The 18,771-nt window shown below is 35.4% G+C and overlaps 1 protein-coding gene across 2 annotated transcripts in view; it reads right to left on the reverse strand.

Annotated features, from left to right (window-relative positions):
- The window catches only part of LOC112054829 (mucin-5AC), a 94,720-nt gene that overhangs the window by 55,998 nt on the left and 19,951 nt on the right, over nucleotides 1-18,771 (reverse strand). The window contains exon 2 of one of the 2 annotated variants that reach the window (XM_052891489.1): nucleotides 14,805-14,873. The exons of the other annotated variant lie outside the window; for it this stretch is intronic. The gene's annotated coding sequence lies outside the window, so the exon portion shown is untranslated. The remainder of the gene's footprint in view (nucleotides 1-14,804; nucleotides 14,874-18,771) is intronic. 2 annotated transcript variants of the gene reach the window in all.

An 18,771-nucleotide genomic window follows, 5' to 3' on the forward strand; every position in this document is an offset into this window, starting at 1 on the left:
GTTCTAATTATTAACATCTGGTTAAAAGGTTTGAATTTGCATTTCGTGATACTGCATTTCCGCTTTGTGATGTATTAATATTATGCCTATTGAGTAAATCAGTAATCTATGGCTAATCTCGATTTGTGGGATGAGGGATATTCAATATACATAATTTAATAACGTTGGTTAGTCAGGTATTACGTATTATTAATTGATAGGTGTATCCGTATAAATTAATTATTGAAACCAATAAATTTTAACCTTTGAAACGATTAGGTAGGTTCTAAATATTTGGGATCATATTTGATATTGTATTAGTTATTTACCAACGCTGATTTTAACGCAGTATCAAACTGCCACTAGGCCCTCAGGTTTACAGACGTTCAGGTAATAACTACACAGTTTCATGTTATAGGAATCTTAATCAAAATCATTAGTAAAAACTGTTCTGTTAAAACTGACACTGCACATTCACACGGTACAAACAATAAAGGTTTTTTCACTACTCTTGCTCAAAAACATTGTCATATTACCACCCCACAGCGGGGCTAAACAAGCATTTCAGCCTCTAGGGGCTAAAGTCATTTTTTTTTTTAATTTTTGTCTGTTATGAGTACTAGCCAAGCACTAGCCTACTTTATAACGAAGGAGGTTTTATTCGTAAATAGAATCATCATATATAAAGCCCTGATTGTTGTGATAAAAATAAAAACTTGCAATTAGAATGAAATGCAGCGTTCTTGTCTGTGGAATGCGTTCATTTTTTTATTAATTTTATTGAGTTGCGAATAGAGCGAGATTTGAAGACATGGGACATCCTGTACGGTGTAATACCTTTGCCTTTTTCTCATATGAAAAAAAAAATTAAATTAATAAACGAGAATTTAAAAAACAATTGGCGTGAATAATACACACTGGATTTAAAAAAAAAACATTGTAAATTTGTGACCGTAACTTACATATTTTTCAACATTAATTGTTATTGTTGTCTTCATTTAGTGAGTTCATTTAGTGAGTGATTCAGTTTATGGTGATCCTAATTTGGAGATGGATGAAATTTTCAATCGGTTACCATTAAAGTCTAGACGCATTTACTTAGATACCTACCTAGTTAAAGTGGAGAAAACAACAACGAATGGATTCACTTACGAAAGGAGTTTTTTAAATTATTATCTCCCACTTTTACCTCACATACTCGTTATTCATCTTCACAGTAGTCGGAAATTATGTTACCTACCCGGTAAAGCATCTCAATCAAATCTAATATCCAAAATTGTAGACTTTGTACATTTTTTTACAATTTTCAATTAAAATAAATCATTGAATATTGTACTAAACTATTTTATTTTCTCGCAATCGCAGTGAAAAGCAGAGTGTAACACGTGGGGCTAAACCCATTATAAACTCGGTTTCTATTTAGCGGCCCTCGCCTTACGTCTCGGGCCCTAAAAATACCTCGTATATAATGGGTCTTTTTAGCCCCTTGTATAACAATCTACTATTTATATATTTTATTTTTTCTTACGATGTTTTATGTTTTATTTCAAATAAATCGGAAGAAAACTTAAAGTTATTCAAAAAGCTGAATCAAACGCGGAAGTCTTGGGGACCGTTAGTTAGTTAGTATAATACCGATGAATGATATCAACATACTTACTACAATAGATTGAAGGAGACACGGTCGGTGACATCGGTAAGCTCATTGTTCCGATATAATGAATTCGAATAGGAACCTTTTTAGGATATCCGAACTGCGTGTAACAAGAATCAAGTCTTCTTATATTTCGTTATCTATTCGTTCAATGGAAAATATTTGTCCGAACATATCTGTCGTACAACGTAACGGGGAATCGCAAATGGTATTGTGATCTAACAATACTTCTTTACGTTCCATTTATTCTATTTACACAAGAGTGGTTCGCGGGCAAAGTATCTTGGAACAAGAAATGGGTATACTATTTTTCTCGTACAACATTGGTATAGTAGTAGATACCGCAATTATGTATCAATCTATATATGTGACCTCTGCCTCCGCTTCCGGAGGGCGTGTTCGAATCCCGTCCGTGGCATGCACCACCAACTTTTCAGTTGTGTGCATTTTAAGAAATTAAATATCACGTGTCTCAAACGATGAAGAAAAAACATCGTGAGGAAACCGGCACACCGGAGAATTTTCTTGATTCTCTGCGTGTATGAAGTCTGCCAATCAGCATTGGGCCAGCGTGGTGGACTAATGGCCTAACCCCTCTCATTCTGAGAAGAGACTCGAGCTCAGCAGTGAGCCGAATATGGTTTCATAATGATTATACAGTTTTACATATTAGGTACACGCGTGAAATTCCGTTTTTTACAAACCCCGTGGCAACCATGGTTTTTTTTGAAAAAGTGGTCTGTTGTAATTCATTGTGGTTTGGCCGTGAAAAGGTCACACATTTATAATATTAAGTACTAGCAGACGCCGCGCGGTTTCACCCGCGTGGTTCCCGTTCTCGTAGGAATACGGAGATAAAATAACCTCCCCCGATAAATGGGCTATCTAATACTGAAAGAGTTTTTCAAATCGAACCAGTAGTTCCTGAGATTAGCGCGTTCAATCAAACAAACAAACAAACCTTTCAGTATAATATTAGTATAGAAATATAGATGAACGTCCAGTGCAAGATACAGGCCTAATCATAGTCAGTGTATCCTATTCATATAATAAACATTTTAATGGAGGTCCAATTTCGACTACTGAGTATAGTGGTCGCTCAGTGTCTATTAAACCTTCTAACGCAACTAATTCTATTACTTAACTGCCATGTGGCACGGTAACTTGGTACGTGCAGCCTTGCCCCTCTCGCGTCTCTTACCCTCCCGCTTCACTTCTTATTTCCTCACACTTTCACTTGGCCTTTCTTGATTATTTTTATCTTTAAACTTTGAATACTTACTATTAACTAACTACGAGTGTACCTAATACATAAATAAATATTATGTTTTACACTCGCAGTTAGTTCATAGTAAGTATTCAAAGTATATCATATTTAATGTGCTGAATGGCGTGCACTACCCCTGAATTCATTTGTTTCGAAAAAATGTCATAAATGAAGAATCGCTCGACCGATTTTGTGAAAACTTCACAAAAACCATTTACCTTCTAAATATTTCAAACAAAGCCTAAACATTTGGTTTGGATAGAACCCGTTCTTGAGTTATATAAAATTACAACGAAAAGTGGCATTGATTTTTATATCTATACTAATATTATTAAGCTGAAGAGTTTTGTTTGTTTCTTTAATTAAACGCGCTAATCTCAGGAAGCTGAAGTGGCAATGGGCGGGGCACATAGTTCGAAGAGCCGATGGACGTTGGGGTCCCAAAGTGCTGGAATGGCGACCCCGCACTAGTAAGCGCAGTGTTGGCCGACCCCCCACCAGGTGGACTGACGACATCAAGCGAGTCGCAGGGATTCGCTGGATGCAGATGGCTCAGTATCGTGATGTTTGGAAGTCCCTACAAAAGGCCTATGTCCTGCAGTGGACGTCCATCGGCTGATATGATGATGATGATGAATCTCAGGAACTACTGGACCGATTTGAAAAATTCTTTCAGTGTTAGATAGCCTATTTATCGAGGAAGGCTATAGGCTATATATTATCCCCATACTACTACGGGAACGGGAACCACGCGGATGAAACCGCGCGGCGTCAGCTAGTATTAGTAGTAATATATAGATTTTGGGCGTACCTATTGTTCTTCACTGAATCTATTCTTAGGCGATAAGGAGTTGCTAGGGTAACGTAACGGAGAAGGATCTTAAAGGGGGCTCCTGTCGAGAGGAAAATCGAATTAGAGATAGCTATGAACAATTCACAAAGGCGTAGTAAAGTTAGAATGAATAGAATCAAATCTATGTAACTATATACAGGGTGCTCGGGAGTATTTCCAATGTCAAGGTGTTCACGAGTTCACTTATAGGAGCCGAACTACATAACTAATATTTTTTCAACTAAAAAATAAAAGATTTTTGATTTTCTTTCAAAGTAATTGAAATATATCTGACTATACATGTAGTAGAAACACGCCTTTATATATCCTTGAATTTAAAAGTTTGCCTACATCATAATTATAAAGATGCGTATAAGGGACACATTTTACGATCTATGAACAAAATAAATATTATTTACTCCGAAAATATTACTTTTGGTAATATTACAACACATGTTCATTGAACATTTTTAATTAATTTTCGGTAAACAATATAACCCCAGAGTTACGGGAAATACTCCGCAGCATCCTGTATAATTGATATATTGATAATAATATTGTTATATATTATTATCAATATAAATATATAATAATCTAAGCAATAATGTTGTTAAATATCAGACATTATTAATTTAAATATAGTTTTAAGTGCAGTAAAATTTCTAAAACTATTTATGTAAGAAGAGACGCATCAAAGGTGCTCCAAATATATTTTTTATGTAACAAAATGTTAGATAATGTGAAATGCTAATATTTTCATTTCTCATCAATTTCAAGCGTTATTTTTATACATAATATTATGCAAAATTAAACAGGCGGATGTTTTTTGTATCATGTTTGTTTCCAATACCATACGACACGACAAAAGATCGTCGATATTTTGCATGTAGTCTAAGATGGTAGCGGCAACTTAGAAGCAGAACAGTTTATTAATACAACATATTATATTTATTTATATTAACTTGTATTCTTCATTGTCAGTCTTTGCCTTATTACCAGCATATTTAATGGCCCATTACAAGGTCAAACTTTACTGAGAATTTCTTGGAAGAAAAAATAACTCAATACATCGTACTCGTACTTCTAAGCCCGACTCAGAACTCTTTATTAGGCCTGGTCTAAAAAGACTTTAGAAACGTCATAGAATCGAACCCGCAGAATCTCGTGATCGTGATACGAAGCCACATAGGTTAACAACTGCACCAATATACACGTCTTTTCCCGTAATGAAAATTTAAGAAAATTACAATCATAATAAATATATTCATTTAAACCTAACTGTCTGAGAGGAAACCTGCATACAAGAGAATTTTCTTAATTTTCTGCGTGTGTGAAGTCTGCCAATCCGCATTGGAACAGCGTGGTGGACTATTGCCTAACCTATCTTATTCTGAGAGGAGACTCTAGCTCAGAAATGAGATGAATATAGGCTGATAATGATGATGATGACGATGATGATGAAACCTAACTAGTCTAACTGACTGCCGATTTTCATCCGTCATTCCACCGACACACATAGTACAATGGAGACTTGCCAACCTGCGCCAGGACGAATTTTACAAGCTGCCTCTTTAAACTGGTTTATTAATTGACAGGTCGCTCTGCGGAAGAATTCGAGCTAAATGTCAGTTGATCACCTTCCCGGTTTGGATCCACAACCGGTATGCGATAGATATATTGTTTGCATACACAAGTTATAGTTTTTATGTGGAACTGTTGAAACTTTTGAGTAGAATGCTGGCTCTTCTTAGCAGATCCTGCCTTTCGAAACTGGTAGAGTCACTACAAACCGAAACCTGACGTTTCAAAAGCTTGTGTGAACTATGCCTACCTACTTCAAATATTTTTTTTAATGGAATATTTGTCATATGATTTTTTTAATATGACCAATATTCTCATTACCCTCCAACTAGTCGGGAAAGACTGTATTAGGAGTGGGTACAACAATAGACCAACGAGGCGGAGATCGAACCACCTCTCAGTGATGAGTCCGACCGACCGACCGATGAGTCCGATCATTGATATTACGAGTATATGAAATATGAGATCGTAATTTGTATTTATTTATCACCTGTTGCGAAACATTTTATGACGACTCTAAACACACTCGATGACGTAATTTTAAAATATTTATAACAAATTGATGGCAACTGTCTAAATATTCATTAGATAATGAGACTGAATACAATATGGAACTTAAGCTAACTTATCCTAATAATTATACAAATCATGCCCACGTGGAATGGTGGCAAGAATACTGACTGCATTGCCGCGCTGGACAGCCAGACTGATCCTTTGCGCAAAAAATGAGCCAGCCCTTCTGTCACCAGTCGAGGCAATGAGACTTCAATATTTTTAATTGTTTGACTCTATAACAGCAACATTAGCAATTGCCCAATTGCGTCCGTGACGTCACAGCGTCCCTATTAGAGTGACCGCAAATTAAGCAAATGCCGGACGTCCATCAAATTAACTTCGGTCTTGTTCTAATCAGTAAAACCGCAGTTAGATTGAACATTAAATAATTTGAGTCAATGAAATAACTCACAATTCGTTGAACTATAATTGAGGCAATGCGTTGCAATCAAAATATTTAATTACATTACAAAATGAAACTTGAATGCGCAACAATTTAGACTTTCAAATTGCTAGAGTTATTGTTTGTATATTTTAAAATTTTTCTTTGGCAATTTGTTTAGAGGGTAGTCACAAATATGAATCTAATAATAATAATGATATGAAAACCAAGCTAAAACTAGAGCGTAGTAAGATCGTATAAGTAAAATGATTTACAATTCTCGTAAAAGAAGAAAGAAAATAACGCAACCCTAATAAAATTCTTGCATTAAACTTCCAAAGTCGGTGGTTTTCAACATTCATAAAATAACAATGTAAATGATATGAAAACAGAATACAAAACAGTTTGCGAGGTCTTTGTTGAAGTGCTGATATGTGGGGAGAGCCTTTGTTCTCAGCGAAACGTATCTCAGGAAGCGGCAAGCGAGGCTGTTTTAGATACAAAAGGGTAATTATTGTACAAAACAATCTTTCTACAATAAAACATTGATATACGTGAACAGCTGTATCAAGGTTACAACGTACAAGATTACATATTCACGTGTATGGAAGATATGATGCTTTTGCGGAATGTTTTAATCGTGATTTCTTTAAAGAAAATTAATATTCGAGAACTGGGATTTAGAACTACTTATTTTATCTAAATAGTAATTCATGAAATGTGCTAATAACGCCGGCCACACACTATCAAGTTTACCGTTTTAAGTCTGCATTAAGGAACATTGGCAGCAGTGCAAAAAATTCGAAATCATACTCATTACCCGTGTTACAGACGTGTAGTCTTAAGCATAGTTTTAACTAAACAGACGAATTGTTCTATACATAGCATCTTTGCCGGTGAAGACGAGGTCCCCGATATCTGACGTCACCCGGACGTGGGCTTACTAACTCACGATCTCGGGGGCGCCCAGACTGATACACTCAGGCCAAAACATCCTTCCACAACGGCTCTCTTAACCGAGGTCTGAGTCTCAGAGGAGACGTCCTTAGAGAGTCGTTCCGCCCATCTATTATGCTTCTTCGGGCCTCATCAGACGCCGCTGAGGTCACACTAATAACTAACAAACTAATAACTACGGTACATAAACAATAAAAAAACGAACTGTTTACAGTATAGTTTTTTTTAATGATTTTTATTGAAATTTCGATTAGATAAAACTGTACAGTTATAACTGAAGCTCTGTAGCCCTTCTAAGGAACGTGTAAGGAAGTAACTTTATCAAAATCATTCGATATTTTGATATTTTTTCAATATTTTTGACTTACAGTAAATTTGTGATCGTAAGTGCAAAATTCGAGAATAGCTCGACCAATTCGGGCCACAAAGATGATTCTTATAAAGAAAAAGAAACGTAAAAATCGTAAAAACAACTTTTCTTTTTCCATGTAAACGAAAAATGAAACCTTATTTCTCTCACACGCGTCACGCCATAACTAGGGAACGACTTATCGATTTCATTTATCTTTTTTATGTTTTTGATACTTTGTAGATATCTAGATTTCTAGAAATTGGGCAAAATATTGTAAAACTTTAGAAAACTTAACGACTACTTCACAGATGTTTGTTACTTCATGCTCAAAAGCCGAACGGTTCTGGATGAAATGTTGTTTTTTATTCTTTTATTTCTACAGAAGTGGAAACAGCGAGACACAGGTAAATTAATAAAAATAATTGGCATCATTTTTCAAGCTAAATAGTGGTTGAAATTATTATTAACCCGCACTTTATCTACAAATACGAGTAGTTAAAACTTCATCACAGCTTACAGCAGAAGTTTACTTCATTAGCCACTTCAAGCACCTAAGATAAATGTTATTGCTTCTTTAGCGAGTTGTTGGAACATGTCCAGGTGGAATGGGACAGTTATCGTTAGATAAAAGTCATTAAAGTATCGTAAAAGTTGATCACGTAAAGAAAATAGACCATTTACTAGGATACCTAAAACAGCAAGCTTAACTTCAAGAGATAATGTAAAATCTGATTTTTAAGATGCAGATACTTGCAGATATTGCGAAAGTCATTTTAATAGTACTATAATTTGACTGTAAAATATAATGACATAGATAAATAATGCATGAATGAATTGGTTTAAACGTAAAATAGCCAAATGGTTTCAAATTGTAGGTAATATTACTTCCACTGTGGACATTTCGCAAGCATTGCTTATACTAATGAGAAGTAGTTCACCTTCTTACATCAATTACTTACTGCATAAAAACACATTAATTCTCTCTGTTTGTAAATTTTACTAATTTATTATAATTTCTTAGTTGCGATATTTTGCGTAATACCTACATATAAAGGTAATATCAGAAGTATGCTAACAATCAGAATGATCATTTTTAGTTTAGGGGAGTAGAGAAGGGAAATCTAACTAGTCCGTTATGTTAATGGTTAGCCTGGTGGTAAACAGAGATTTATCTACAAGCTGATGTTAAGTGACGATGAAGTTAATTATGTTTCTAATCAATCAGGCTACTGTTTAATCAACCAGTAGGTACATTTGACTGGTTTCTTTGCAACGTCGTTCTGGAAAGCTTAATTGCTTGGCAGTACTTCGTTAACAGATGGTAGGTAACTCCCCACGATAGAACAGAAAGTCTCGTAAGATAATAAGTCGACTCAAACTGGGAATCGAAGCTAGAACTCGGCTTATCTCTAAGAATTGTCTAACTATAACAGTAGCTTACTATCTCATTATGTCCTATACACATATGAGTTAAAAAAATGGGTAGTTAATGCACTTGCAATCGCTCACCAGCTTGAGCATTATAAATAAATTCCTGATGATCACTCAAATATGTCCGTCGAGACTAAAAGATTATCAGTCAACTTACTTACACCTAGTCGTTATTCAGTTCGTATTATGTCTACGCAAATAGAAATCAACAATAAGCTATGAAAACATTCACTGCTCTGATACCACCGGACCATGAATCTCACTAATGAAGCAACACTCAGAGGTCCATACAGGTAAAATGCTAGGTCAAAGAGTGAAGCCAAGCATAGTCGTGATTATAACTTAAGTAATACTTTCAATTTCTTAGCAGTAGACGGCCTCGGTGCACCACGCCTCGCGTCGCCACTCACATACCATACTTGGTCGTGATCTAAAACAGGTTTGCCAACTGCTATGCGCAAATAGCTATTATAAATAACTTTATAATTATTGTCAGCAATAGTAAGCAGGTCCCAATTTTGGATATTTGGTCCGAAGTATTAACAGCTGCTTGTATATTTTAGAACGTGGTAATAATTGTTTTAATTACGATTTCATAAGTTTATCGTATCTAGCTAGTCCTCCTTCTAACCTAAGCTAAGTCTTTCTCAGGAGATTACTGTAAAGACCTTCCTCTCATGTTCTTCTAGCTCTCGGGCTCGACTATAGTAGAGGGTTTCTTCACCATTATCAGCCGATGGACGTCCACTGCTGGACATAGGCCTCTTTCAAGCACATCGGTTCTTCGAAGACTCTCGTCTTCAAGCACTGAGGAATTTCGGACGAAAAAAATGTCGTGCAGTCTCCCAGCCGAGCTGGATTCGACGATTCACCTCTTTATCAAAATATTGTACAGAGTTCACGCTCGTACAAACCTCTTGACAAATACTGCGGTCTCATTAGACAGTCATGTGTATTGTGTATATTAGAAAAAGACAATATGGGAATCCTTTTTTTCACGTGTTTATTTTGTTATTTGTAACAACAAAAATTATTGAAGACAATCAAACAAATCTCCGAAATTTGTAAAAAAACAAGTGACTTACCGCAAAGCGGTACAGTTATTGTTTAATATAATTTATTGTTCATAATATTCACCGAATAGGCTTTTATGTTGGCAGGGAAGTTGTTTTACGATGTAAGCTTATGTTGTCTACTCACTGAAGTTAAATTAAAGTCTCGCTTTATATGTTATGGTGTCGTAAAATAGTAGAGTAGGGAAAAGTACTGCAAAATATGAAACTTGCGGACGAAATATAAAACTTGACAAAATATGATATTGCCCCGTGGAGTTCAGTTTTTATATTTTTGTGTTCTTTAGTAATGAAGCAAAGTGAGTTACTCTTACGATTATAAAATAGTTGTTATTACTTCAATCAAAATTAAAATTGAAATTAGAATATTTTCATTTGTTGTTAAGAATGCCCCATGCATTGTTAAGAATGCAAATTATAGTAATTCTTTATTTGCTAGGACCATGTTCATCGATTTAATATTTAATTATTGGAATTAGCAGTTAATATTATAATAATATTTTTAATATTCATACACCTGTCAAGGTAGAAAGTATGTATATATTTTAGGAGTTCTAAAAACCTACTTTCTTATGAATAAATGGATTATTATTATATAAATACTAGCGGACGCCCGCGACTTCGTCCGCGTGACACTCGATGTAAACTTTCAACTATCCCTACCCAACGCTACCCCTACCCTACCCCCTACCCTACCTTACCCTACCTTACCCTACCCTACCCCCTACCCTACCTTACCCTACCTTACCCTACCCTACCCCTACCCTACCCCCTACCCCTACCCTACCCCTACCCTACCCTACCCCCACCCTACCCCTACCCTACCCCACGCCTACCTTTTCCTGAATTTTCTTTGCTATAAACCTCACGGAGCCCGAGACCTTTCCAACGAATGCAAAACCGTGGAAATCGGTTCGTGCGTTCTGGAGTTATAGCATCAGGAAGGAAAACCCGACTTATTTTTATATAGTAGATGACCTACCAAGTTATATTCGCGTAGATCCCGTTTCTGTACAAATTGTTAATTTAAATAGATCTATGTCAAGTTTTATCCAGATCCGATATACATACGTACATCCGATATACATATGTTCTGGTGCGATTGTGTAACAAACATCCATCCTTACATATACATGCAAATGCCACATTTTTCAGATACATTAGATAAAAATAATGAAATAACTGATAACAACGGATAAAAAGATTCTGGCTTTTATCTATATTGTAAACTCTGGGTCTTTTATCCAAATATATCTTATTTACTGTTTGTGTGATCATAATAATTATCCAAAATTTGACATTGACAACAATACATTAGTAGGATATATATGTGCACCTAAAATCAAAATAATTATATTATACGTTTTGTATATTTTATATCCAAGTTTGTTCTGACACTCAAGGTATACGAACAAACTTGTCCCAAGGAATAATCCATTGTCTTTGAAGGGCGTTGATAATTAACTTAAACTCTTAAGAGGCTTAACGTGATCAAGAATTTTAAGATTATTTTTAAGCATCGGCAGCAAATATCGAATATTATGATTCAATGAATGAAACCGATTATTATGGTGTCGTAAAATTATATATATTTTTATATCTATTATCTAGTAAACAAACTTCAAAGATTATCATATCAACTTCCTCTTATCCCCAACTAAAACTGAAATATCCGAAAATCCTTTTCATAGATCATCAGGTAATATCCTACTGAGTAATCTATTACTCAGTAATATAAGCTGATGAAACCGCTTGGTGCAATTACCATTTATTTGAGGTGTTTGTCGATAATTTGTCAGTCAGTAAGTAAGTAACCCTTTTGGATGATAATAGACAGACAGAAAACAGTGGAAGGAGTTGGACGTTCTATATTATAGGTGTAGCTTAGTTTTTTTTATGTTTACTTCCTTAATAATTCTTGTAATGTATATAATAGTATTCTGTTAATATTGTAAATTGTAAATATAAATAAATGGCTTTATTATATTATTATTATTTTCATAAGTAATCCCTTCACAGTATAGTCGTACTTATAACCTCCAGTCATATAATAAACAATCCTACAAATTGGTACATATATGTAATCCATAATACTACTCGAAATTAGAGTGCTCTTATGATCAACAAGAACCTCTTGAGTATATATCCAATAGCATCCTAATTTATAGTAAAAACATCAACTGCAATTTCGTTGCCAGATATCAAAATATATAACGGTAATAAGACGATACTCCTGTACTCGAATGACTTGGAAAAACCTTTTGTATTGTAAAATTTTTAACGCTCGAATGTCAGAACAAACTTGTCCCAAGAAATTGGGTCAGCCACTTAGCTGGGAGACATCGATAACGTACTTCAACTCTCAAGTGGCGAAACGTGATCAACGTTTGCCGGTTTTTTAATCGTGGATATCGAAGTATTGTGTATCTTAACGAACGAACGAACGAAACGAAACGAAAACGAACTATTACTTGATATTTTTACAGTTCAAGAATTTACGTAATATTAAATACAATAATCTTTGAGAATATAATATTAATGAATCTATTAAGTAGACAATATAAGGTAGTTCTTATATTATTTTGATTGTTGATTCACCTCATCCTGAGCGTTACCTCAAAGGACTTTCTTGCTAGGAATATGGTCTTATGCCAGTGAAACCTGCACACCATGTTCCTTTGACTTCATGGGCAAGCATACCCTACAAACTGCGACATAGTAAGCTCAAGGTTCTTAATGGTTTTCACTACGTATGTACTATGTACATAAAGTATTATTATGTATAGTATTATACGTTAGTAAAATCATGTAGTTATGGGTTTAATTTTAAAGAGTCTCAATAGCTCAACGGTAAGAGTGGTTGGATTCATCAACGCTCCGTTGGTCTATTGTCGTACCCACTCCTAATACATGGCTTTCCTTTCCCGATATGGCAAATATTCTTATTTTTTAAAAAATGATCTGCTAATAATGGATTGCTAATAATGGATAATTCCGATAATTCCGATACATCATAAACGTATAATCCAATGAAGATTTTAAGGTGATATACAAAAATATTTTTAGTAAATGACGAACCGAAAGAATTTAACCCATTAATATTTTATCATGGGCAAAACCGTGAATCACCTTATTAAAGAACGTAAAGGACACTGACCGTTACATTAAAAAAACCTGCTACATTGGTGATTCATTTAAAGGACGTCAGTTATTGGTTCTGGTTCAAAATACCGTTTTTTTGTCATCGAAATAATGTTCAGTCTAGCTAGATTTTTTGTGTGACATCATCATCATTATCAGCCGATTGACGTCCACTGCCGAATATAAAACTCTTTTTAAGAACTTCCAAAAAACACGGTTTTGTGTCAACTGCATTCAGAGACTCCTTGCAACCCTTGATTTCCTCGGTTCAGTAGGGCGTTAATAAAGACTAAGGTCTCCGGTGCAGGATCTCCAATCCAGCACTTTGTGACCCCAAGACTCTGGGCTCCAGCACTTTGGGCTCCAGCACTTTGTGCTCCAACACTTTGGGCTCCAACACTTTGGGCTCCAGCACTTTGGGCTCCAGCACTTTGAGCTCCAGCACTTTGGGCACTTCGAACTGTATTTTGGGCACTTGTATTTTAACTAGCGAAAAAACAGACTTTACTTTGTTTAATATTTATTTATGTAACAATACTAATAGTTACTTGTTCAAAATCGTTTTAATAAGAAAAACATATAACATAATTATACCTTTAAACCCCACATTACTTTATAAAGTAGCAGGTAATGTAAAACATATACATATTTAAACAAAAGATGTTATTAGAAGTGCTGTGTTTGAATAAGTAGCACCTAAGCCTTCGGGCGGTGGAACAAAAACCCTTGTTAGAATTAGAGAACATGACACAGGGTAAATCTATAATAGCACAGCTACAACCGAAACTGCCTACGGCTTTATTTGGATTATAATATGTATGTATCATTTGATACCATTGCCTTGTCGTGCGATACTGTATTCTGGATAAATAATTCTTACAAGAAATAAAATCGCTATCACAACTATGATCATGATCACTGTTGGTATTGTTATTATCTAAGTAGATTATTAATAGCGTTGCCATAATATTCGTTTCCGTGGCAACTATGTTTTGTTAGAATTAAAATGTCACATTTCAATTTTGGCATCCTGTAGAAACAAAGTTCAAATTCGAATAAGATGTGTAATAAGCGACAAATTCGTCGACGAGTTTAAAATAGAGGAATCACCTCTGATCAGATTTCAATAAACCTGATCATAAACTTAAAAATAAAACGTATACCTACTATGCATAATTCAACATCTCTTAAAACAAACAAATTATTTTTGCAAATTGAATAGTAGAAAACAGATAGTAAACAAATTGAGTTTTATGTTGTTGGACATATCATATCAATCGTTAGTCTTATAAATACCAATTCTGGCTATAATAATTATGGTCATCCTAGGTAAACTTGAAAGTTTGTATGAATGTATGTTTGGATGTTCGTTACTCTTTAACGCCTCAACTACTGAACCGATTTGGCTTAAATTTGAAATGAAAATAGATTTTACTCTGGATTAACACATAGGCTAGTTTTCACCCCGGAAAAATCCATGGGTCACGCGGAATTTGTGAAAAACTGAAGTCCACGCGGACGAAGTCGCAGGCGTCTGCTAGTTGTTAATAATTTATTACAGTAACTATCAACTCAAAGCCTCTACTAAAGTTAACATTACATAAAGTAACTTGATATTGTGTCGGCGGTATAGCATAGGAATTCCCATCTAACGCGTCCTTCCCCGGGGCTGTAAAAAGTAGAAAATAAGATATTTTACGCCGGAACAGGAAACCTTGTCGCGTAATGGGTATTATATTACTTCTCATACAAAATATGTAACGGAACATACTAAGGGATTTTTTATTCGATTATTTTCTTTTATTATATAAAAAGTAATATAAAGAATAAGTACAAACCAATTTGATAAAATAAACTTGAAAGAATTCCTAGGTAATTTTTTTTAAAGAATATTTGCCATATCTTTTAAATATGACCATTCAATATTCTTATTCTCCTCCAACTAGTCGGGAAAAATATATTAGGAGTGGGTAAGACAATAGAGAGACGTGATAGCCCAGTGGATATGACCTCTGCCTCCGACTCCGGAGGGGGGGCGTAGGTTCGAATCCGGCCCGGGGCATGCACCTCCAACTTTTCAGTTGTGTGCATTTTAAGAAATTACATATCACGTTTCTCAAACGGTGAAGGAAAACATCGTGAGGGAACCAGCACATTAGATAATTTTCTTAATTCTCTGAGTGTGTGAAGTCTGCCAATCCGCATTGGGCCAGCGTGGTGGACTATTGGCCTAACCCCTCTCATTCTGAGAGGAGACACGAGCTCAGCAGTGAGCCGAATATGGGTTTATAATGATGAAGACAATAGACCAACGGGGCGGGGATCGAACCACCACCCCTCGGTGATGAGTCCGACCACTCTTACCGTTGAGCTATTGAGGCTATAAAATATAGGCGATTGAATATAAAGAAGTTAGTTTGTTTGATTGAACGCGCTAATCTCAGGAACTACTGCTCCGATTTGAAAAATTCTTTCAATGTTAGATAGCCCATTTATCGAGGAATGTTATAGGCTATAAAATATCCCCGTATTCCTACGGGAACGGGAACCACGCGGGTGAAACCGCGTGGCGTCAGCTAGTCTGATGATAAATCTCGCCGTCCTTGATACATCACATTTCTTATACGATTGTTTCATAAAAACTGTGTTATGGATCAAATGATACAATAAATATATACACAAGTACCTACCTAAGATAGAAATATAATGCTGAAATAACGGTAATGTGTACCCAAACCTTTTGTTTTTATGGAATAGGGTACATAAGTACTACAGCATATTATAGCAGATAACAATGGCTTGGGTCTGACACGTTTTTCTTTTACTAACTTGCCTGTCTATCTATTTTGTCCTTATCTTTAATCTCATTACGTAGGGTTGGCTCTCCTCGTCTGTAGCCGACGAGGCGATCTGTCTTGTGCTGTCAGCTATTACGATTCAGATTTACGGTGAAACTGCGGGTACATGGTAAATTCACTCAGTGTCAGTGAAGAAAACACTGTGTATAGAGATAGCATAGATATATGCTATCACAGTGTTTTCTTAACTTATTATATCATCATAATACAATGAATACCTTAGTTAGAAAAAACAGTACATATAGGATTTATTTTGGCCAATAAACTTGTGCTTGACTAAAATCATGCCTGATGCAAATCGATGATGATGATGGGATGAACTTGCCTGAATTGTGCCTTATTGAATTTGGTCAAGTGTTGTAATTGTCACAGTCAACCATACAGGAACTACTGGTCCGATTTGAAAAATTCTTTCAGTGTTAGATAGCCCATTTATCGAGGAAGGCTAGGCTATATATTATCCCCATATTTTTACGGGAACAAAAACCACGCGGGTGAAACCGCGTGCCGTCAGCTAGTTACCAATAAAATAAGTAACTATAACAACCTTCGTCACAAGAGAACAAAAGCCATATTATTTTACTATTTCGATATAAACTTTTATCGATAGTTTTATATATTCGAACGTATGGCACTTTTATCCCGATGTGCGCTCAGTTTAAGCCTTAAAGAAACGTAAAGAATCATAGAGACGAGCACGTTTTGAACTCGAGTATCACTCGGTATGCATTCCCAATTCAAATGCATATTGTGAAGGATTCCGTTTGTGAACTATTCCTGTGATGTTCACTTTGGGAAAATATAGTTTCGGAAGGAAGGGGATATGCAAAGATAACTGCCTTATCCATGGGTGACATATAAAGGTTTGATTGACATCTTTTATTAATTATATTATACTTTTTATTTTTGTCTCCCCGTCTGTTTTCAATATTTTACAAACAAAATAAGTATAGGAAGTTTATATCTATATATATATATAAATGAAATGCTGTTCGTTAGTCTCGCTAAAACTCGAGAACGGCTGAACGGATTTATCTTATCTTGTCTTGAAATGTTGGTGGAGGTATAGGGAAGGTTTAAAAGGTGAGAAAATTTAGAATAATTGCCGGGAAAACCATAAAAACAAACGTTTTCTATTTCCCATACAAATGTTTAAGGGTAGGGGTAGGGTAGGGAAGGGTAGGGTAGGGGTAGAGTAGGGATAGGGAAGAAGTGCACATAAGTCAAAGCAAAGCTTGACCGGGTCCACTAGTTACTAATATAAATGCGTCAGGTCAAAAAGTTAAACAATCCTGGATGATATTTGACATAGAGAGATATTTAAGTGTTGAATAAAATTTAGTCTATAATACTCACAAATAATGTGGCTTTCTATTGGTAAAATAATTTTCAACTTCTATTCTGTAGATCCGGAGATTACCCCTACGACCTCAAAATTTGACCTCTTTATAATATTAGTACAGATTAAAGCGGGTGAAACCCCAGGAAGCAGCTAGTAAATTATTATATGAAAAATGTTATATTATACAATAATTATTCAACATACTTGCATTCCAGCGATAATTGCATAAAAACTATAATCATTATCCACTTTGATAGTAATTCTAGTTTGGCCGGATTGTAAACAATCTAACAATTTATTCATTATTTTATTTTTGTACTACATTGTTTCGACTAATTCGTATCAATTATGCAATTTGTAACGACCTGCCGACTGCAGTTTCGACACGTTTCCCGCTATTGTTCAATAGACCGAGAGCCTACCGTAGTCAGACCTACCTTATTTTAGGAAGGATGAAAATTTGTCAGCACATACTCCTGCATTAGGTCAGTACCAACGATAGCCAATTATGGATCGTGGTGGCTTTGAAAGGTGGCAAAGGCATGTCTCAAGGGTACAACAATAGACCAACTGGTCGGGGATCGAACCACCACCCCTCAGTGATGAGTTTGACCGCTCTAGCCGTTGAGCTATTGTCTTCAAATTGTCCAAGTATAAAACGATTTTTACTGAATATCATGAGGAATGTCTACATTCTCCAGATCATTAGCTTTGTGGCAACGCTTCGCTAGAGACCTTTAAAGTTTTCTTTAAAAAATCTTTAGTGGTGTTTTTCGGAGGGTTTCCGCGAAGCTTAATAAACTGGTGACTGGGGATATGATTTTTCATATAATGATGAGGACAAATTGAAATAATACGCTATATACCTACTCGGACGGTTACTAACCCTTAAAACCGGCTATCTTTCAAAGCCACCAATCCATAATGGGGATGATGACGAGGTTTGAATATATTGATTTTTATGATACATTCGGGTAAATGAGGTCAATGTTAACTAATTTATACATAAAAAGCAAAGATTGTCTGGATTGTTTGCAAAATAAATGAGATTATAAAATTTCAAAATCTATTAAAAATCTTTTATCGTAATTAGATGAAAATTCATACAGTTTTAACTTCCTTACATTATATATGACATTTTTTAATATGTGAACTATAAACATAAACGCACAAATAACAAAGATATTAGTAATTTTGTTTGAACGCACATACAAATCTAACGATCATTACATTGCCTACGACGTCATTAGTTCGTGCCATTTTGTATGGGCCGTTTTTCAGGGATCCGCGCCAGTGGCGCAAATCTGCCCCTTTAAATCTCTGTAGCTCCGAAAGTAATGATCGTAGATACCCTGTTCCTTTTACAA

Source organism: Bicyclus anynana, chromosome 4 (genome assembly GCF_947172395.1).
Source record: "Bicyclus anynana chromosome 4, ilBicAnyn1.1, whole genome shotgun sequence".
NCBI lineage: Eukaryota > Metazoa > Arthropoda > Insecta > Lepidoptera > Nymphalidae > Bicyclus > Bicyclus anynana.